Source organism: Mesoplodon densirostris, chromosome 10 (genome assembly GCF_025265405.1).
Source record: "Mesoplodon densirostris isolate mMesDen1 chromosome 10, mMesDen1 primary haplotype, whole genome shotgun sequence".
NCBI lineage: Eukaryota > Metazoa > Chordata > Mammalia > Artiodactyla > Ziphiidae > Mesoplodon > Mesoplodon densirostris.
In genome coordinates, this window is record NC_082670.1 from 69,999,308 (window position 1) to 70,023,093 (window position 23,786).

The window sequence follows — 23,786 nt, forward strand, 5'->3', positions numbered from 1 at the left end:
TATTATGAGCTGTCTGCTCTTTTTTTTTTGAAGAAACTATATAAAATAAAGGCACATCTATTAAAGGAGTTAAAATAAAAATACTGACTGTACCAAATGCCCATGAAGATGCAGAAAAACTGGACTTCTCCTACACTGCTGGTTGGAATGCAATGGAACTGCCAATCCAGAAAACAGTTAGACAGTTTCTTCAAAAATCAAACATACCCTTACCATACAACCCAGCAATCACACTCTTGGGTATTTATTCCAAAGAAAAGATAACGTGTGTTCACTCAAAAACCTATACACAAATGTGCATAGCAGCTTTATTCACAACAAAACATGAGCCAACCCAAATAACTGTCAACAGTGTAAAGCTAAACACATGACATCCATACCATCTAATATTACTTAGCTATAAAAGGGAACAAATTATTGATACATACAATGGGCCACAAGGGCATTATGCTTAGGAAAAAAAGCTAATCTCCAAAGATCACATACTGTATGATTCCAATTTGATGTCATTCTCAAAATGACAGAGAGAGAACAAATTAGTGGTTGCCAGAGGACCAAGACAGGTTGAAGGAAGGGGTTCACAAAAACTACACACACACACACACACACACACAAATGCAGGTTAAAAAAATTAGGGAAAACTGAAAAAGGTCTGCAGTGTAGTTAACAGTAATGTACCAATCAATGTCAGTTTCCTGGTTTTGATATTATACTGCAGCTATTTAAGATGTCACTATTGGGGGAAGCTGGGTGAAGGGTACACAAGACTCTACTATTTTCAACTTCCTGTGAGTTCAAAATATTTACAAATAAAAAGTTAAAAAATAAAATAAGGGCCTTTATGGATTCACTTTTTCATGGATTTACTTTCAAGTTCCACTGAAAAGCATTACACAGTGGCTAAAAGCATGAAGTGACCACCATTTACTGTTTGGTGATCTCTTGATACCTCAGTTTCCTCATCTATATAAAGAAGATAATTATTAAAATCTTACTAAATTTCTCACATGCAAACTTCCCTATCAAGAAGGCTCTCCAGAACTTATTACCTTTGTGTATATGGAAGAAATACTTTATTACTAAAGTTCAAAAGCCCAGAAATCAAAGTAAAATATTGAAATCTCATTTTAAAAACTAACAAGTCAAAAGGCAAACAACACACAAGGGGAAAAATATTTGTATTACAAATAATACATAAAGGGCTAATTTTTATTATATACTAAGAGCTCTCACAAATAAATAAGAAAAATATCAACAACCCAATAGAAAAATAAGCCCAGGATACAAACTCTTCACAGAAATTCAAATGATTAATAAATTTATGAAAAGATATTCAGACTCTCTCACATTACAAAAAATACAAATTAAACAATGAGAAACCAATTTTCACTTGCCAGGAAGAAAGTTTCAGTTTTCATTTAATACTCCTGTACTAAATTTTCTTAGTATTGTTTGTCTTAATTTATTATAAACTTTTTAAAAAACACTCAACATGTACCATATTCTAGAAAAATTTTTTTTTAATTTGGAAAACTTCACATTTGTGAAGACTTTAAAAAGAGTTTAACTGAAAAATTCACTTCAATTAATCACTGTATTTTCTCTACAAGAAAAGAAGTTGTTATAATATCCACAAAATACATGTCTGACTTTTCTCAAAAATATTATATTACACGTCTGATTTTTCTCAAAAATATTATATTACATGTCTGATTTTTCTCAAAAATATAATACATTTAAGGGGCTTCCCTGGTGGCACAGTGGTTAAGAATATGCCTGCCAATGCAGGAGACAGGGGTTTAAACCCTGGTCTGGGAAGATCCCACATGCCACAAAGCCACTAAGCCCATGCGCCACAACTACTGAGCCTGCGCTCTAGAGCCCACGAGCCACAACTGCTGAAGCCCATGCACCTAGAACCCGTGCACCGGAACAAGAGAAGCCCCCACTCACTGCAACTAGAGAAAGCCCATGCGCAGCAATGAAGACCCAAAGCAGCCAATAAATAAATTAATTAATAATTTAAAAAATAATAATAATATAATACATTTAAGAGAGGGATTACCTTTCTTTAATCCTTCCTCTCACCAAACATAATACAGGACAAAAACTGACAAACATGGAGAAAAAAAATGAAGACATAAGGGGAGAGAAGACAAACAGATCTTGGATTCACGTTTAGTCTCATTAAATAGCACCGCCTCTGGAAAGCACAAGATTTCAAAATACACACACATATCCTCTGCCAGTAAGCCATACCACAGCCAGTCTCTAATTTCATTTATAGGGCTGTTGAGACTTTTTAAATGACTTCCATTAAAATATTTTCTTTGAAACAAACTATAAAATCAGACCTTATGTACACTCTTTTATGCAATCATTGATTTTGGTAGGGTAGAGGAATTTAAGAGAGGAAACACAATCAATATAGCTACGTGGAGGCTACCAATCTAGACATTCATTATAAAATAACTAAGAATCACTTTAGTTCAAACTACCACCACATATCTTTTCATTCAACAAATACGTACCAAATCAGGCTCTGGGCTAGGACCCACTGCTCTCAGTGAGCACATATTATACACTAAACTAGACTGAGGCTCTTAGGTCCCTAAGGTTCCCTTTTCTAGATTTGATATATAGATCTTGCATAGAAAATAATGTCCTACTGCCAATGTGTGAGCTAAAAATTTGATCTGTAATTGTTTAATTCTCTTCTGGACCAGTTTCTCAACCCCTGTCCTATTCACATTTTGTACCAGATCATTCTTTGTAGTGGGGTGTTATCCTGTGCATAGCAGCATCCCTGGCCTCTACCCACTAGATGCCAAAAGTACCCTCCCAGTTGTGACAATGAAAAACATCTCCAGACATTGTCAAATGTCCCCTAGGGGGCAAAACCACATCTCTACCCCAACCCCCACTGAGAACTACTATTCTATAGACCACCAAAACCATTTGAGAAACTTTTGTTTTTAAATTCAGATTCTGCAACTTCACACCCTCTAGGATAGATATAACCAAAAGACAGATTAAGTGTTGACAAGAATATGGAGAAACACGAAGCCTCATATGTTGTTAAAGGGACTGAAAAATGGTACAGACACTTTGGAAAACCAATATAGCAGCTCCCCAGAAGGTTACACCTAGAGTTACCATTTGATCCAGCAATTCCACCCCTAAGTACATACCCAAGAAAAATTAAAACAAATGTCCACACAAAAATGTGTACTCAAATGTTCACAGTAGCATAATTCATAACAGCCAAAAAGTACAAACAACCCTAATGTCCATCAACTTATGAATGTATAAACAAAATGCAGTATATTCATACAATATTATGTGTCCATAAAAAGGAATGAAGTACTGATACACGCTATAATACAGATGAACCTTAAAAACATTATGCTAAATGAAAGAGGCCAGCCACAAAAGACTACATGTTGTATGATTCTATTTATATGAAACATCCAGAATAGGCAAATCTATAGAGATAGAAAGTAGATTAGTGGTTGCCTAGGGCTGGGGCCCAGGGGTTGGGGGGTAGATAGAGGAATTAAGGGGGTAATGGCTAAGAGGGGCAGGGGTTTTGTACGGTCTAACAAAACCTTCTAAAATCAATTGTGGTGATAAATACACAATTCTGAAAATACTAAAAACCACTGAAAGGTACACTTTCAATGGCTGAATTGTAAGGTATGTGAATTATATCTCAATAAAGCTATTTTTAAGAATTCAGATCCTAGACTCCACCTCAGATCTAATAAATGAGAATAAAAGGCAGAAAGCCAAAACTATTTTAAAAGACCCTCCAGGTGATCCCAATGAAGCTGGTATGGGACATTTGGGGTTCACTACCAGATAGTGATGAACATCCCAAACCACAAGCTGCAGAGACTGGCAAAGAGGAAACAGCTTGCTGAGCACTTCTCAATGGTAAACTGCTTGTAAAAGAATATGAAAACTAGTAACTTGGTAATTTTTTTTCCTTTTTCTAAATTTAAATTTTTTTTTCATAGCATTACTTATCCCTTTTGGAAAGGAAAAAGTAAATAAATATGATTATTAAGTTTTAAAAATATGATCAATAACATCTCAATTTCATGTCTAATTAATGACTCCATGCTAAGTTGAAAGATTGCTTGTTAAACAAATTATGACATATGCACCTTCATATTTCAAGAAATAGAAACTAAAACAACTCTATATATTACAAACTTCTACATCTATGCTCATTTGTAAAGTGATTTTATAATTATTAGTTTCAGTTTGACATACAGTGCAACTATTCACATGATACTAAGAAAAAGATTATACAAAGTGGAAAAAAATGAAAGAGTAATAATTTTTAATTAGATCTGCTACATGAACCTGGACATCTAATACTAAAAGTTCCAATCTATGAAATTTAAACTTCCCAATAAATCTGAACATCTGGAATTATACTACACAGCAATTAGAAAAAGTTGCACTATGGAAAATGATTTAAATCATTCTGGCTTATGTTTTGCAAACTCCAGCAGAAAACTAATGCTAGGGTTCACTGAAACAAACACTGCTGGTATCTCCTATTTCCTCCAAGAAAAAACAAGAAAGCCATTATTATCTCTGATTTTCTCCTGAAGAGTATAATGACCCCTCTTATGACATAATGGAAAATATGAACAAGAATTTTAATCAAAATAGCATTTATAAAGACTTGTGGATACTTTTAAACTTTAAAATCTAAATACCTACCCATACACCCAGAGTTTCTGAAACTAATGGCTAAATCTGATTTACTTCAGACTCCCTTTTGTAAAAAAGCAATGTCTAAACACTGAGATTCATGTGAAACAGTACATCCTTTATTTGTACAGGAACTCTCTCTCAGGTACTTAACCTAGCAGAGTAATACATACGGATCACCTCCTGAATGTGATTACATTACCACTTAATTGATACCACAAAAAATGGCATTATATGTAAGTATTTATTGACAAAGAATGATGCTTATAATAGTTAAGTGGAAAGTTCTTAAATAGTATAAACAATTCATATTTTAGCAAGAAAAATATGTATGCATATTCACAGAAAATAGCTGAAAGAATATATGTCAAAATGTTGTTATTCTTTTATAATTTTTGTATGTTCTAAATTTTCTACATTAAATATATATTCTCATAAACAGAAAAATAAATATCATTTTAAAAACAATATAAAAACTTTTCTGCTTTTATGAAAACAGAGAAGATCTACCTTTTCCTCTTCCTTCCACTAGGTACAACTAAAAACCCTGGACATTATACATACATAAAACAAACGTTAACACTCTGAAAGGTGGAGAGAATAAGTTAGAATGGCAAGGGACCTTGGGAACCTGAGGAACAAAAAAGTGATGAGTTCCCTGGGTTTCCTTTTTGCCTTACAGATCTCAATACTGGAAATGACGAGCCTGGCAACCTAGAAACACCTAAGAGTACAGACAAGAAAAACTCCAACAAAAGCCTGCTCACTTCAGCCAAAGGACCAGGAAAGGGGCAGCTTAGCAAGATAGAAAACTTTTAGACAATAAACATTTTACTCCAGCCAAACACCACAGAAAACACAGTGGGCCCAACACCACCCATACAGTAAAGGCCAAGCCCTCTCCAGGCTGGAATGAGGCACCCAACACCCTCTCCAGGGTGAAGTCAGAGGCCAAGGAGGGGAGCCAGGACTTCACCCCTGCAGTCGGCAAAGGCACCACAGTGTCAGTGAAGACCACTTACAGAGCCTGGACTACCACCATATTATATCAATGTAAATGGCGTTTCTCTAAAAACTAAACATGCAACTACCATATGACCCAGCAATTACACTCTCAGGCAAACTGCCAAACTGTTTTCCAGAGGAGCTGTACCATTTACTGTTAACTGTTTCTATGTCAATACCCTGGTTGTTATACGGTTTTGCAAAATACTACCACAGAAGGGAAACTGAACAAAGGGTACAAGGGATCTCTCTGTATTGTTTTCTTACAACTGCATATGTATCTACAATTATCTCCAAGTTAAAAGTTTAATTAAAAAACAGAATTTAAAAATTATATTAAAAACTACTATTGATAACTATGTATAAAGTAGATAACTAATGAGAACCTACCGTATAGCACAGGGAACTCTACTCAATGCTCTGTGGTGACCTAAATGGGAAGTAAGTCCAAAAAAGAAAGGATATATGTATATGTATAGCTGATTCATTTTGCTATACAGTACAAACTAACACAACATTGTAAAGCAACTATACTCCAATAAAAATTAATTTTTTAAAAAAACTGACAAATATACTAAATATTTGGACTTCTTAAGGCAGGACTTACATAGTCTTATAGCCATAGCACCTAAACTGAACCTAGAACATATCAGACACTCAAGAAACACTTATTGGGGAGTTCCCTGGTGGCCTAGTGGATTAGGATTCTGAGCCTTCACCACCGTGGCCTAGGTTCAATCCCTGGTCATGGAACTGAGATCCCACAAGCTGCACAGCACGGCCAAAAGAAAAAGGAAAGAAAAAAAAAGAAAAGAAACACTTATTGAATTAGATTGAATAATATAAGCAACATTTCAAAAATAAGATGCTTAAAAAACCGAACAGTTCCATTTCATTGGCTTTAAACAAAACAACCTTAAAACAAGTGTCAAAAAAAAAGTCTCTTTCAAGAAAATAAAGTATCCTGGAATTTTTCCACAAAGAGAACAGTGACTCAGACTTAGACTACAATGAGGTAGAAAGATATTACCTCATCATTTTAGTCAATTTATTGCTGGCTTGTTAGGGAAAAAAAAAACAAGAAGAAAGAGAAAGAAAGCTTGCAGGGCTTAAAAGTACCATGTATGTCCACCCCAATGCTCATAGCAACACTATTTACAATAGCCAAAGGACTTCCTTGGTGGTCCAGTGGGTAACACGCCATGCTCCCAATGCAGGGGGCCTGGGTTCGATCCCTGGTTGGGGAACTAGATCCCACATGCATGCTGCAACTAAGAAGCCTGCTGCCACTACTAAGACCTGGAGCAGCCAAATTAAAAAAAAAAAAAAACAGCCAAGACATGGAAGCAACCTAAACGTCCATCGACAGATGAATGGATAAAGTAGATGCAGTACATATATACAATGGAATATTACTCAGCCATAAGAAAAAGAATGAAATAATGTTATTTGCAGCAACATGGATGGACCTAGAGATTATCATACTAAGTGAAGTAAGTCAGAAAGACAAATACCATATGATATCATTTATATGTGGAATCTAAAATATGATGCAGGGCTTCCCTGGTGGTGCAGTGGTTAAGAATCCGCCTGCCAGGGCTTCCCTGGTGGCGCAGTGGTTGAGAGTCCGCCTGCTGATGCAGGGGACACGGGTTCGTGCCCTGGTCCGGGAAGATCCCACATGCCGTGGAGCGGCTGGGCCCGTGAGCCATGGCCACTGAGCCTGCACGTCCGGAGCCTGTGCTCCGCAATGGGAGAGGCCACAACAGTGAGAGGCCCGCGTACCGCAAAAAAAAAAAAAGAATCTGCCTGCCAATGCAGGGGACACGGGTTCGAACCCTGGTCCAGGAAGATCCCACATGCTGCGGAGCAACTAAGTCCATGCGTCACAACTACTAACAGTCTTTGTTTTTTGTGTTTTTTTTTTTTTGCGTTACACGGGCCTCTCACTGCTGTGGCCTCTCCCGTTGCAGAGCACAGGCTCCGGATGCACAGGCTCAGCAGCCATGGCTCGCGGGCCCAGCCGCTCCGCGGCATGTGGGATCTTCCCGGACTGGGGCACGAACCCGCGTCCCCTGCATCGGCAGGCGGACTCTCAACCATTGCACCACCAGGGAAGCCCACGTCACAACTACTGAGCCTGCGCTCTAGAGCCTGCGAGCCACAACTACTGAGCCTGCGTGCTGCAACTACTGAAGCCCGCACACCTAGAGCCCGTGCTCTGAAACAATAGAAGCCGCCGCAATGAGAAGCCTGCGCACCGCAAGGAAGAGTAGCCCCCACTCATCACAACTAGAGAAAGCCCGCGTGCAGCAACGAAGATCCAACACTGCCAAAAATAAATAAAATAAATAAAATTTTAAAATAATATATGATACAAATGAACTTATTTACGAAACAGAAACAGACTCACAGACATAGAAAACAAACTTATGGTTACCAAAGGGGAAAGGAGGTAGGGGAGAGAACAATTAGGAGTTTGGGATTAGCAGATACAAAGAACTATATATAAAACAGATCAACAACAAGATCCTACTGTGTAGCACAGGGGAACTATATTCAATATCCTGTTTAAACCATAATGGAAAAGAATATGAAAAAGAATATATATATATATATGTATAACTAAAATCACTCTGCTATACACTAGAGACTAACATAACATTGTAAATCAACTATACTTCAATAAAAATAACAAAATATAAACCTAAATTGAAAAAAAGAGTACCACATATGAAATTTGAAATTACCATATAGAGATTCTTTAGAAACCAAGAAGCACACATAAATACTATGTATACCCACCCACTTTCAAATGTCCTTAGGCCAAAAACCTCATTCTACTCGCCTAACTCTTCGTCAGTATGTCTGATTTTACCTGGTCTGGCTAAATGGGATGTATCTTGAACAGAATGTCTTTAAGATTAACTGTCACAATTGGTGACCATCTCCTTTTACCTGACAAAACCGTCATTTAATAACAAAACAGTCTCTTATTCTACCAGAAAGACCCAATCAATTCATTAATGAAAGGAAAAAAATGTATACAGGGACCTGTGTTGTCACTTCACTTAAAACCAATAAAACAGCCATCTTTTCTGACATAAGTTCCCCTGCATGGACACCTGATTTGAAAATAAAGGTGCAGCATCAGCAGCCTTCATGATTAGTAATGAAAGTGAAAGTAGAGTTAACAGCCAATTAACAGACTTCATGACTGAATAATGCAAGTAAAAGTACAGGGTTACAGCCAAAACTACATAAACTAAGTTGATAAAGATAAAAACTACCAAGGATATCAACTTTAGAATAATGGCCAACTATCCTTACTTTGATTCTTTATGGTCCACTAAATCTATGGACATATGAAGCCTTAATTATTTCAGAATTAAACTACTCTTGAATGTCTCTCTCAAACCTCTGGTCTTTAAAATCCCAATCATACAGCTTTTTTTCTTTCCCCCCCAGTCATATAGTTTTTAATATACACAGGTTCAGGAAGTGTCAGTTTGCAGCAGAACTCTGCAGTAAACAATAAACAGTTCCATCACCAAAAGATACCTGGGTCACATCCCAACTAGTACAAACTCAGGCATTCATAACATTACTAATCCATTTCCTTTGGAATGTTATACAACACAAGGCAAGTCATTATGTTGACCTTCCTTGCCTACTAAAAAGTCTTAACAGTTATGCTCCTGAATGCTGCAGAAACTGCAACAGAACAAAGTCCTAGAGAACCCATCAAAACTAAGGAAGGTTAGGGAATTCTCTGGAAGTCCAGTGGTTAGGACTTTGCGCTTTCACTGCCGCGGGCCCAGGTTCAATCCCTGGTTGGGGAACTAAGATCCCACAAGCCGTGCAGCACAGCCAAAGAAATTTTAAAAATAAATAAAAATAAAATAAAACTTCTGATTTGCAAAATGGGCTGTTAAGAAAATGAAAAGATAAGCTACAGACTGGGAGAAAATTTTTGCAAAACACAAATCTGATAAAGGACTGATACCCAAAATATACAAAAAACTCTTAAGACTCAACAATGAGAAATGAACAGGGCTTCCCTGGTGGCACAGTGGTTAAGAATCCACCTGCCGGGCTTCCCTGGTGGCGCAGTGGTTGAGAGTCCGCCTGCCGATGCAGGGAACACAGGTTCGTACCCCGGTCTGGGAGGATCCCACATGCCGCGGAGCGGCTGGGCCCGTGAGCCATGGCCGCTGAGCCTGCGCATCCGGAGCCTGTGCTCCGCAACGGGAGAGGCCACAACGATGAGAGGCCAACGCACCGCAAAAAGAAAAAAAAAAAAAAAGAATCCACCTGCCAATGCAGGGGACACAGGTTCGATAACTGCTCCGGGAAGATCCCACATGCCACAGAGCAACCAGCCCGTGCGCCACAACTACTGAGCGTGTGCTTTAGAGCCTGCGAGCCACAACTACTGAAGCCCAGGCACCTAAAGCCCGTGCTCCACAAAAGAGAAGCCGCCTCAATGAGAAGCCTGTGCACTGCAATGAGGAGTAGCCCCTGCTCGGCGCAACTAGAGAAAGCCCATGTGCAGCAACGAAGACCCAATGCAGCCAAAAATAAATCTATAAATAAATAAATTTATATATATATATATATATATTTTTTTTTTTTTTTTTTTTTTTTTTTTTTTTTTGCAGTACGCGGGCCTCTCACTGTTGTGGCCTCTCCCGTTGCGGAGCACAGGCTCCGGACGCGCAGGCTCAGCGGCCATGGCTCACGGGCCCAGCCGCTCCACAGCATGTGGGATCTTCCCGGACCGGGGCACGAACCTGCGTCCCCTGCATCGACAGGCAGACTCTCAACCACTGTGCCACCAGGGAAGCCCTATAAAAATTTTTTGAACAAATAGATTTTTTTAAATGGGCAAAAGATCTGAACAGACACCTCACAAGAGAAGAAACATAATGGCAAATAAGAGCATGAAAAGATGCTCAACATCATGTCATTAGGGAATTGCAAATTAAAACAACAAGATAGCACCAAATATCTATTAGAAAGGCCAAAATCCAAAACACTGACAACATCAAATGCCGACTAGGATGTGGAGCAACAGGAACTTTCATTCATTGCTAATGAGAATATTAAATGGTACAGCCACTTAGGAAGACAATTTGGCAGCTTCTTACAAAACATAGTCTTACCATCCAATTCAGCAATTGTGGTCTCTGGTATTTACCCAAATGAGCTGAAAACTTACGTCCATGCAGAAACCTGCCCGTTAGTGTTTATAGCAGCTTTATTCATAATTGTCAAAACTTGGAAGCAACCAAGATATTCTTCAATAGGTGAATTTGGTTCCTCAGAATCAGAATCTCCATTATAACCATATCCTCTATATACACACTAAAATCTGAGAAGCCCTAATCTAGAGCTTCAGTTCAAGGGCCAAGCAGAGCAAGGGAGAGAGAAATCAGGGCCCTCCCAAGGTTAAGTCTTATAAAGAGACATCCCACTTTACCTCTCAAGGTGAACCAGATTTAAACCAAGACCCAATTTTCCACAACCCCAGGGGACACAGAGAAGCCTGCGGTAGTGGCAAAAGAACAAAAAATTCCTGAGAAATTATTGCCACAGAATATCCCTTATATGCACTGGCACCCAAGGTTCTCATAATCTGGATAAGCCAAGTACCCTCAAATTGTACACTTTTAGGTAATCAACTACTAGGACTGCCATAGAATACTTGACAGAAAAGAACACCAAGAGTAACTTCCCAACAGTAATAGTGTAAGCCAAAAGATAATGGAATGACAAATTCAATATGAAAGAAAATATAAGCAAACATACAATTCTATTCCCAAAAAAAGTACTTTTCAAGGATGAGAGCAAAACAGACATATGCATACATAGAAGGTGTTAGGTTCTCAAAGGGATCTGTACTCAATAATATTAAAAACCACTTACAGGGCTTCCCTGGTGGCGCAGTGGTTGGGAGTCCGCCTGCCGATGCAGGGGACACGGGTTCGTCCTTATATTTTTAATCCTAAGAATCTATAATCTTTATGCTTCTGATTGCCTGAATAATACCATCTCTTAATTACCACCCCAAGGCCAAGAAAGAAGCATTTGAAGAACTGTTTTAAAGAATAGCATATTTAACTGTATGATATCACTTACATGTAGAATCTAAAAAATACAACAGACTAGTGAATATAACAAAAAAGCAGACTCACAGATATAGAGAACAAACTAGTGGTTACCAGTAGGGAGAGGGAAGGGGGGAGGGGCAAGATAGGGGTAGTGGATTAAGTGGTACAAACTATTACATATGAAATAAGCTACGGGACTTCCCTGGTGGCACAGTGGTTAAGAATCCACCTGCCAGTGCAGGGAACACAGGTTCAAGCCCTGGTCCGGGAAGATCCCACATGCCGCAGAGCAACTAAGCCTGTGTACCACAACTGCTGAGCCTGTGCTCTAGAGCCCGTGAGCCACAACTACTGAGCCCATGGGCCACAACTACTGAAGCCCGTGCACCTAGAGCCCGTGCTCCGCAACAAGAGAAGCCACCGCAATGAGAAGCCCGCGCACAGCAACGAGGAGTAGCCCCCGCTCGCCGCAACTACAGAAAGCCCACGTGCAGCAACGAAGACCCAACGTGCCAAAAATAAATAAATAAATAAATAAATTGAGAAAATAAGCTACAAGGATATATTGTACAACACAGGGAATACAGCCAATATCTTATAGTAACTATAAATGGACTATAAGCTTTAAAAATTGTGGGGAAAAAAAGTTTAACAACATAGCAAAAAAAAAAAAAAAGAAAGAAAAGGAAATTCTCTGGCAGTCCAGTAGGTGCTTTCACTCCTGTGGCCGGGGGATTCAGTCCCTGGTCGGGAACTAAGAGCCCTCAAGCCACAAGCTGTGGCCAAAAACAAACAAACAAACAAAACAAAACAAAACAAACAAAGAATTAAAATTAAAAAATCACCTGCTGCATGTATCACAGTGCTATGCACAAAGAAGATAACAGAAGTACCTGTGGTATTAAGCTGAACATAGTAAAAAGAATGCTAGAGATTAAACTTCAAGTCCTGACTCAGCTACAAATGTCGCATGTGACCTTAAAGAAGACAATTATTCTGGGCCTCAAAGTGGTTTCATGAGTCCATGAATTTCATGTTTCACAGACGATTTACTATATATATGATAAAAATGAAACTTAGAGACAATGTAATTTCCATTGAAAACACCAATACACCACCAATTCCATATCCACCAAGACTATACTTTGATATGAATCACTAGGCAATATCTCACTAGCATTTTAAAGGGTACTTTCCCATTCACATATCTCTTAATTCTCACAACAACCCTGTAAGATAGACTAGTTGAAAGGCACCCCTATTCCTGACTGATGAACTGGCTTGTTTGCCCCTGAGGCATTTCAGCAAGCCTCAGCTACACTATGCATATAAAATTGTTCAGAATATCCTTCAAACATTTCTTTGTCTCCATTATTAATGTTAACCCCCATTTTAGTTTGCTAAAGAAGAGCTGTCTGGGTAGCCTGCTGACATTCACCTTAAATTATACCCAACCCAAGAGAATCACACTAAAATGGACAGTGATTGAGTACTAGGCAACCAGCTATTTCAGAGAACCTCATTCTTAGTGATCCAATCTTACCCTTGATTATTAGGTATATGATTATGCAATACTTTTTCTGTCACCGTTTAAAAAAAGACAGATGTGATTAAAACAGTGAGATTTTTCCTATTTAACCTATTAAATTAGCAATTTTTAATGTATAATTTTTTTAATGATAAAATTTTCTTAATGATAATTCTCAATGCTACAAAGGGTATGATGAAATGAGCGTTGGTAAGAATGTAAAATTTTCCAGAAAGCAATTTTGCAAAATGTATCAAAAGCCTTAAATTTACACACTGTCTGACTCAGTAATTAAATATATATTTAAGAATCTAGGGCTTCCCTGGTGGCGCAATGGTTAAGAATCCGCCTGCCAATGCAGGGGACATGGGCTCGAGCCTTGGTCCGGGAAGATCCCACATGCCGCGGAGCAACTAAAGCCCATGCACCACAACTACTGACCCTGCGCTCTAGGGCCCGCAAGTCACAACTACTGAAGCCCGCATGCCTAGAGCCCGTGCTCCACAAGAGAAGCCACTGCAATGAGAAGCCCACACACCACAAGGAAGAGGAGCCCCCGCTCATTGCAACTAGAGAAAGCCCGCACGCAACAACGAAGACCCAACGCAGCCAAAAATAATAAATAAAATAAATGAATTTGAAAAAAAAAAGAAGAATCTATCATAATTTTTTTTTTTGACCATACTGTGCAGCTTACAGGATTCTGAGTTCCCTGACCAGGGATTGAACCAGGGCCCTCTGCAGTGACAGTGTGGAGTCTTAACCACTGGACCACCAGGGAATTCCCCCAAGGATGCTTTTTTAAAAGAATTTCTTGGGAGTTCCCTGGTGATACAGTGGTTAAGACTCTGAGATCCCACTAACGGAGGTTTGGGTTCAATCCCTGGTCAGGGAACTAAGATTCCACATGCCAGGCAGCACGGCCAAAAAAAAAAAAATTTCTTCATGTCTGGTAATGAAAGGTAGACAAAACAATAACAAAAGAACAGGGGACTTCCCTGGTGGTCCAGTGGCTAAGACTCCCAATATTGGAGGCCCAGGTTTGATCCCTGGTCAGGGAACTAGATCCCACATGCATGCCACAACTAAGAGTTTGCATGACACAACTAAGGAGCCCATGGACCACAACTGAGAAGCCCACCTGCCACAATTAATGAGCTCACATGCCACAACTAAGGAGCCTGCCTGCCACAACTAAGACCCAGTGGAACCAAATAAGTAAATAATTTTTTTAATTAAAAAAAATAAAGTGGGCCTCCCTGGTGGCGCAGTGGTTGAGAGTCCGCCTGCCGATGCAGGGGATACGGGTTCGTGCCCCGATCTGGGAGGATCCCATATGCCGCGGAGCGGCTGGGCCCGTGAGCCATGGCCGCTGGGCCTGCGCATCCGGAGCCTGTGCTCCGCAACGGGAGAGGCCACGACAGTGAGAGGCCCGCATACCGCAAAAAGAAAAAAAAATAAAAATAAAAATAAAAAAAAAATAAAGTGATAAAGTCAGAAGTAAGGAGAAAATAAAGCATAAAGTTTTATTTCTAATTACCTACTACTAGGATCTGATCTTGACATTCTCTAGGTGAATATTTTCTTAATCTATTCAAGGAAAAAGAAAGAAAGAACATATCAAAGTTATAGACATAGAAAGGATAACAAAGGCAAAGGATAACAGAATCAGGATTCCCCTTTGGAACAATGGACAGAAATCAGGAGTTACAGAAGGAATATAGGAGTGTAAAAAAGTCCAACACATAGATTCAAAAAACCAACCAGGGGCTTCCCTGGTGGGACAGTGGTTAAGAATCCGCCTGCCAGTGCAGGGGACACGGGTTTGAGCCCTGGGCCAGAAGATCCCACATGCCGTGGAGCAACTAAGCCCGTGTGCCACAACTACTGAGCTTGCGCTCTAGAGCCCGCGAGCCACAACTACTGAGCCCACATGCCACAACTACTGAAGCCCACACGCCTAGAGCCCGTGCTCCACAACAAGAGAAGCCACCGCAACGAGAAGCCTGCGCACTGCAACGAGTAGCCCCCCCTCACCACAACTAGAGAAAGCCCACGCGCAGCAACGAAGACCCAACGCAGCCCAAAATAAATTAATTAATTAATTTTAAAAAATCAAACAAACAACCAACTGAGGACAAAGACTTGGGTTAATAGCAGTTCTAGAGAAAAAAAGACTTACAGGTGACCTTACTACCAGACAAGTATAAACTAACACTGAAAAGTGGATATTGAAAGAAAAAAGAACCTAATTTATTCTAAAGCAATATTGATGGAAACTAAGCTCCCCAAGGGCAGGGATCATTTTAAATTCCGTAATCACTTTACTTTCAGGGCCTAATACAGTAGTATCTGGATCAGAACATATGTGACAAACTGACAAACTGTAGCATGTCCAGAGGATGATGCCCAACATGGTAAAAAGTTTAGAAAGCACATTTCAGAAGAGGTGGCTAGAAGGAAAAAACTGTTTAGTCTGGAAAATAAAAAATTTAAGTGGGACAAAATAACTGTCACTGAATAGCTGTAAAGTGGAGATTGGAGCTACAAGGAATAATTGTAGACAGCAAAATTAGAACCAGTGAATAAAAACTGCAGGGACGCAGCTCTGAGATAATTATCAAGGAAGTCTTTCTAAATGACAAATTTGCAAACCTGGAATTGATAGCCACCAGCTGTGAAGTCCCTGTCTAGGGGAATACTTCCTAAAAGAGAGGACTGGATGAATCACTTATACTGTGTGAAAAACTGCACTAGATTATCTCTAAGATCTCTACCAAGTCTATGATTCTACAAGTAGGAAGAAGTCCAGTAAAGGAATTATTTTTGCTCTCAACACTGCCAAAGTTTAAAAAAAAACCTAAAACCCAGAAATTTCTTTAATTTAAAGGAACAATCCCACCAAGAAGGGATAAAGGTTGACCTATTGGTCAAGATACTTGATATGAAGAGACTGCTTTGCTTGGGATTAAGCTTTTCATTGGGAGTGAGAATAGGTCACCAATTCCAGCTACAGTCACTCACTTCCTGTTTGGCCAGGGGCAAATGACTTCACCTCTCCACTGGAACTGAAATATAGTAATTTAAAATACCAATATTACAGGAATATAATTTAAATTAGTTAACTGCAAAATACTTTAGAATTTACCTTATGTGACAATTAAAACTGTATTTTCCACCTGAAACTAACATAACATTGTAAATCAGTTACACTCCGATATAAAATAAAATTTAAATTAAAAAAAAAGAAATACTAAAAAAAAAAACCCTGCATTTTCCTACTTTACACATACACTACGGTTGAACTATTAAGTAAATCTATTATAAATAATAAGAGCCAAGTTTCTCACTGACAGAGAAAGAAATTACAAATAAGCAAGGAGGTGAATGCTAGAATGAACTCTGAGGTGCTGGATTAGAGTCAGAAGAGACCAGTATGAACCCATGTTTATATTTATATACAGAGAGATACAGAAACAGATCTGTGTAGGGACTTCCCTGGTGGTCCAGTGGTTAGGACTCTCTGCCCTTTCACTGTTGAGGGCGCAGGTTCAAACCCTGGTCGGAGAACTAAGATCCTGCAAGCTGCGAGGCATGGCCAAAACAAAACAAAACAGGTATGTGTATACCTGGGTCAGTATACATACATATATTTCCCAGCTCTGTTCCCTAAGAGTGCCAGGAAGCAGTGATATCCCAATAGCAATGAGTACACCCAGTTCATTTAGAAACCAGACCTTGGTTTCTAAATATTCTTCTACAATAAAAGAAACCAGAGCTCCTTGAAGAAATGGTTGGTTCTAGGGCCAGGGCAGGGGAAATAAAGATGAGACTGGAGCATCTTGCAGCACCAGAAAGTAAAAATGTGATCCAAAAAAAAAAAGGGGGGGGGCCTCATGTCAAAAGAACATAGGTGGCAAATGGCCAAAGCTATAAGAATTTATGCAACAAAATATAGTACTGGATTACAATCCAAAGGGAGAAAAATATTCATGAATCCATACTGATATAAATGATTAAATAAATAAATGGGGGAGAGGCACAAATCTTCCTTACAGAAGAATTCCAAATAATAAATGTAGGAGGAATGAGGGAAACAGAAAATCACCACTATAATAACACAATAATTGCTGCTGCAGGCAAGTTTCACTGCCGAATGCTAAAATTAGTGGATGAAACTTTAAGAATATCAGATCTTTGTTTAGCCTCACAGAGATATTTACTAATTACTGTGGGTGGTTTTAACTTATGCTCACAAATTCTTTGATACTCATCCCTTCAGGAGGTGGAGCTTAAATTCCCTTGCCCTAGAGTGTGGGCTTGACTTGGTGACTCATTTCTAGCTTCTAACAAATGAAGTAAGGAAACGGGAAAAGAGTCACTTTATTGAAAGCAGGCAGCCACACGACCTTCAATCAAGCTACCAAAGTTAACATCAGTAATAAATCGTGTTGATATCAGATATCCTCTGATACGAAATATGATGGGACAAGAAGGGCATACGATCTCTCTGGTAATCTTCCCTAAAATGCCTAACCTCAGGCTAATCAAGAGAAAACAGAAAATGCAAATTCAGGAACACTTTACGAATGACCACTATTCTTCAAAAGTGTCAAGCGTCCATATATATGGAATTTAAGAAAAAAAATGTCATGAAGAACATAGGGATAAGACAGGAATAAAGACACAGACCTACTAGAGAACGGACTTGAGGATATGGGGAGGGGGAAGGGTAAGCTGTGACAAAGCGAAAGAGAGGCATGGACATATATACACTACCAAACGTAAGGTAGATAGCTAGTGGGAAGCAGCCGCATAGCACAGGGAGATCAGCTCGGTGCTTTGTGACCGCCTGGAGGGGTGGGATAGGGAGGGTGGGAGGGAGATGCAAGAGGGAGGGGATATGGGAACATATGTATATGCATAACTGATTCATTTTGTTATAAAGCAGAAACTAACAACAACAACAACAAAAAGATCCTTGCTTGTGACCGCACAAGTGATAAATGACAGAGATGGATCAGAACCTGGAGCTCCTGAGCCCTAACCCCTAGTCCTGCTGTCAGATCCTTTCCCCTTCCTACTGGACTCAGAGTGTGCCCATAAAGTAATTAAACTTCTTCCATCGGGAAAAAAATAAAAATAAAAAATAAATTTAAAAAAATAAAAAATAAATAAAGTGTCAAGCGTCAAAAGCAAAGAGAAACCAAGAAACTGTCACTGGTTGGGAGAAACTAAGGAACCATGACATCTAAAGTGCAATGTGGTAACCTGGATTGAATCCTGTAACACAAAAAGAGTACCAGTGTGGAAAAACTGGGGAAATCAGAGGAAAGTCTGTAAGTTAGTTGATACCATTAAACTAATGTTGATTTATTGGGGCTTCTCTGGTGGCGCAGTGGTTAAGAATCTGCCTGCCAACGCAGGTGACACGGGTTCGAGCCCTGGTCCGGGAAGATCCCACACGCTGCGGAGCAACTAGGCCCATGCGCCACAACTACTGAGCCTGCACTCTGGAGCCCACAAGCCACAACTACTGAGCCCGTGTGCCACAACTACTGAAGCCCGCGTGCCTAGAGCCCATGCTCCGCAACAGGAGAGGCCACCGCGATGAGAAGCCCGCGCACTGCAATGAAGAGTAGCCCCCGCTCGCCACAACTAGAGAAAGCCTGCGCGCAGTAACAAAGACCCAACACAGCCAAAAATAAATAAATACATTACTGGGGGCTTCCCTGGTGGCGCAGTGGTTGGGAGTCTGCCTGCTGATGCAGGGGGCGTGGGTTCATGCCCCGGGTCCGGGAGGATCCCACGTGCCGCGGAGCGGCTGGGCCTGTAAACCATGCCTCTGGGCCTGCGCGTCCAGAGCCTGTGCTCCACGGCGGGAGAGGCCACAGGAGTGAGAGGCCCAAGTACCGCAAAAAAAAAAAACAAAAAAAAAACTAATGTTGATTTCTTAATTTTGATAAATGTATGATGATTATATAAGATGTTAACATGAAGGGAAGCTGAATGAAGAGTATACAGAAATTGTGTACTATCTTTACAACTCTTCTCTAATCTAAAATTATCTCAAAATAAAAGGTTTTTTAAAATTGCATTTACCGGGCTTCCCTGGTGGTGCAGTGGTTGAGAATCTGCCTGCCAATGCAGGGGACGCGGGTTCGAGCCCTGGTCTGGGAAGATCCCACGTGCCGCGGAGCCACTGGGCCTGTGAGCCACAACTACTGAGCCTGTGCGTCTGAAGCCTGTGCTCTGCAACAAGAGAGGCCGCGATAGTGAGAGGCCAGCGCACTGCGATGAAGAGTGGCCCCTGCTCACCGCAACTACAGAAAGCCCTCACACAGAAACAAAGACCCAACACAACAAAGATAAATAAATAAATAAATTTTAAAATGTCCAAAACAAAAAGCTAAAAATTAAAAAAAAAAAAAAATTGCATTTACCTTGTAAAATTAGGGAGAGTGAGGAAAGGTTATAAATACATTTCAGGGCTTCCCTGGTGGCACAATGATTGAGAGTCCGCCTGCCGATGCAGGGGACACGGGTTCGTGCCCCGGTCCGGGAAGATCCCACATGCCGCGGAGCGGCTATGCCCGTGACCCATGCTCGCTGAGCCTGCGCGTCCGGAGCCTATGCTCCACAACGGGAGAGGCCACAACAGTGAGAGGCCCGCGTACTGCGCAAAAAAAAAAAAAAAAAAAAAAATACATTTCAAACGATACTTAAATGCAAACTAACAAAATGGATTTTACGGGGCTTCTCTGGTGGCGCAGTGGTTAAGAATCCACCTGCCAATGCAGGAGACATAGGTTCGAGCCCTGGTCCGGGAAGATCCCACATGCCGCAGAGCAACTAAGCCTGTGCACCACAACTACTGAGCCTACGCTCTAGAGCCCACGAGCCACAACTACTGAAAGCCCACGTGCCACAACTACTGAAGGCTGCGTGCCTAGAGCCTGTGCTCTGCAACAAGAGAAGCCACCGCAATGAGAGGCTGACGCACCGCAACGAAGAGTAGCCTCTGCCCTCCGCAACTAGAGGAAGCCCACACACAGCACCAGACGCAGCCAAAAATTATTTACTATTTTTTTAATGGGTTTTACGGTGAGAAGATTAACTTTTCAACCTGTAAAGAATCACAAAAGTACATTCGGCTGACTTTCAAGCTTAAAATTTTAATGACATACAAATTAGTTCCCCTAAGGTCTGCGTTGAGAAATTAGCCTACAATGCTCTAAGAAGGTAGTGTGTACAAGCCCCTCATATATATCAGTTTGCTCTATCCCCTTTCTTGACCCTCACTGTCCTCAACATACTCACTCCTAGCAATAAGGCCACAGTAACCTGGTTCTAAGAGTGCCATTTAGAAGGACAAAGTGAAATCAGTTGATATCTACTCGGTTTCCTTTTCACACTGAGCAAGTCAAATGAACTACACCAAGATGACTTCAAAATGTTCCTCTCAGTTTTCTCGCTTTTTAAAGAAAAATAAAACCTACATATCAACGACTGATGCTTAATATTTAAAAAGGAGGAGGAGAAGGAGGAGGAGGAAAACAGCCATGTCAAAAATTTGAAGTATCAACAGCAAAAGTTTACACAGCCAAAGGATGGACCATCAAATTCAGAAACAAGATTAGGAAAAAGAACAAGACCCTAAGATCAATAGGAACCATATCTCTAAAACTAAGCAACCTATCTTGATGTAGGTGGGAGGTTCAAACCACACAAAGGAACACTCATTCCCACCCCCACCCTACAACCAAAATTAAAACTGCAAGCAAGGGCTTCCCTGGTGGCGCAGTGGTTGAGAATCCACCTGCTAATGCAGGGGACATGGGTTCGAGCCCTGGTCCAGGAAGATCCCACGTGCCACGGAGCAACTAGGCCCGTGAGCCACAACTACTGAGCCTGAGAGTCTGGAGCCTGTCTGCAACAAGCGAGGCCATGACAGTGAGAGGCCCACGCACTGCGATAAAGAGTGGCCCCCGCTCGTTGCAACTAGAGAAAGCCCTCGCACAGAAACGAAGACCCAACACAGCTAAAAATAAAAAAATAAAAACTGCAGGCAAGTATCTTTCCTTGTTCTCAAGCCATTTTGAAAAAGTATGACAAACTTGTCCTACTCTCCCCTGAAAGCCAATTAATTAATAAAAGTTTTCATACCCTCTAAAAAATAAAGTTAAGCCACTAGTCATAAGAAAGACAGGTGTTTCCTTCACTGTCAGCAAACAATGGAAAATGCCTTTTTTAATATGTAATATAAACTTATTTATAAATTTGGGAATTTTAACTCAAGTAAGTATATGCTGGTATGACAAATATAGGAAGAGACGACTTAAAAAACTGAGACAGTGGGGAAATGTGTGAGAACCTCCCCAGCACTGTCCAACATAAATATTCCATAAGTTACAGGAAAAAACCCAAAGGAACTTTTTGGCCAACCCAATAGGAGTTTGCATAGTAGAGAAAGAAAGCAGACCCACTAGGTTTCTGTGACTTGATTAAAACATCCCCTAAGAACCTACAGTGCCCTTAGTTTCAATTCTATAATCAACTGCATCCTTATTACTGATTTGGCTGCCCAGAAACAAAGGAGGTGCCCTGGCCAGTGGATAATTAATTCCCATGTGCATATGGCACTTAAAACTTTGGACATAAATAAGTTTTTTAAATTTTTAAATATTTATTTATTTTGGCTGCACTGGGTCTTCGCTGCGGCACGCGGGATCTTCATTGCAGCATGTGGACTCTTAGTTGTGGCATGCATGCATGCAGGATCTAGTTCCCCAACCAGGGATTGAACCCAGGCCCCCTGCATTGGGAGCACAGTCTTACCCATGGACCACCAGGGAAGTCCCTGACGTAAATAAACTGATATCTGGCTTATCAGTCTCCAGTGAGATTACTCTGCATGAATAAATTCTTAAGTGCTTGAATCACCCCTGTGTGAACCAAAAATGTCCAGTTTCTGAAATGTCCAGTTTCTGAACTACTGTGGGAGTCAGAGGGACCTTGGTGTGGATGCCACTTTATCTGTGTGACCTTGATTCCTGTCAGTCTCAATTTCTTCATCTGTAAATAAACACCAACAACTAGTGCCTGGAAGATGGCAAGTGCTCAAAAAATGATAGCTTTATTATATTTAGGCAAATTTGAAAGGAAGTGTATAATTGAGGTAAAAACATTTCATTTAAAAAGCAGCGGGGGCCTCCCTGGTGGAGCAGTGGTTGAGAGTCCGCCTGCCGATGCAGGGGATACGGGTTCGTGCCCTGGTCTGGGAGGATCCCATATGCCGCGGAGCGGCTGGGCCTGTGAGCCATGGCCGCTGGGCCTGCGCGTCCGGAGCCTGTGCTCCGCAGCGGGAGAGGCCACAACAGTGAGAGGCCCGCATACTGCAAAAAAAAAAAAAAAAAAAAAAGCAGCGGTATGGGACTTCCCTGGTGGCCCAGTGGTTAAGAATCCGCCTGCCAATGCCGGAGACACGGGTTCGAGCCCTGGTCCAGGAAGATCTCACATGTTGCAGAGCAACTAAGCCCGTGCGCCACAACTACTGAGCCTGCGCTCTAGAGCCCATGCTCCACAAGAGAAGCCACCGCAACGAGAAGCCTGCGCACTGCCACGAAGAGTAGTTCCCGCTCACTGCAACTAGAGAAAGCCCGTACGCAGCAACAAAGACCCAACGCAGCCAAAGTAAATAAATAAATTCATTTTTTAAAAAAAAGCAGCGGTATGGACCATCAAACCACATCAATTTAAAAGACATCCCCTGACAAGAGATGTCCCATGCAAGAGAGTTGAGAAGCGCAGTTAAAATGCTACAAGTAAAGTACCCCCTGCACTGTACAGATGGAGTCTCTTGCTTAGCAACTCTAGTGTTGTCTACCAAACACCCAGCCCATAATAGTTAGAGCATGACAACTGTTCACTCTAAATCCATGTGCTCAACTTGGATTCAGAACTGATTTATAAAAATAGCTGCTGCTGCCGCTCTTTGAATCTCTTTGAGCTGATGACTGGGCAGTGTTACCCTATAGGTCTAGAGCAGCTGTATTCCCTCACCACACCCATTTCTCTGTCTGCCCAGCCGAGCTGACGGCACCCCCACCCCACCCCACCCCCATCTCTGCAGCATACTATTCTCCCTCTTCCCGGGCTGAGTGAGCAAATTACAAGCACAAATATCCCCTGATGCAATGCCACAACCATCCCTGGGAAAGAGCAGAGGCAGTTGCCAAAAGCGCAGCAGCAGGAAAATGGGCGGGAGACACACACACGCAGAGCAAGAAACACTGCAATCCTAGGGAGCCAGGGAGAGGGAATCGAGAGGCCCTGGGGAGCAATACTGTAACTGGACCGAAGAGGGTGAGGAGAAAAGGGGGTTCCCAGGAGAAAGCTGGGTAACACTAACC

The 23,786-nt window shown here is 41.0% G+C and overlaps 1 protein-coding gene and 1 non-coding gene across 16 annotated transcripts in view; both read right to left on the reverse strand.

The window, feature by feature from the left end:
• Positions 1-23,786, reverse strand: part of MAP4 (microtubule associated protein 4) — a 176,087-nt gene that overhangs the window by 151,086 nt on the left and 1,215 nt on the right. The window contains exon 2 of one of the 15 annotated variants that reach the window (XM_060111176.1): positions 19,477-19,626. The exons of the other annotated variants lie outside the window; for them this stretch is intronic. The gene's annotated coding sequence lies outside the window, so the exon portion shown is untranslated. The remainder of the gene's footprint in view (positions 1-19,476; positions 19,627-23,786) is intronic. 15 annotated transcript variants of the gene reach the window in all.
• TRNAD-GUC (transfer RNA aspartic acid (anticodon GUC)) lies at positions 14,083-14,155 on the reverse strand. Its single transcript has one exon. It is a non-coding gene; the product is annotated as a tRNA-Asp (tRNA).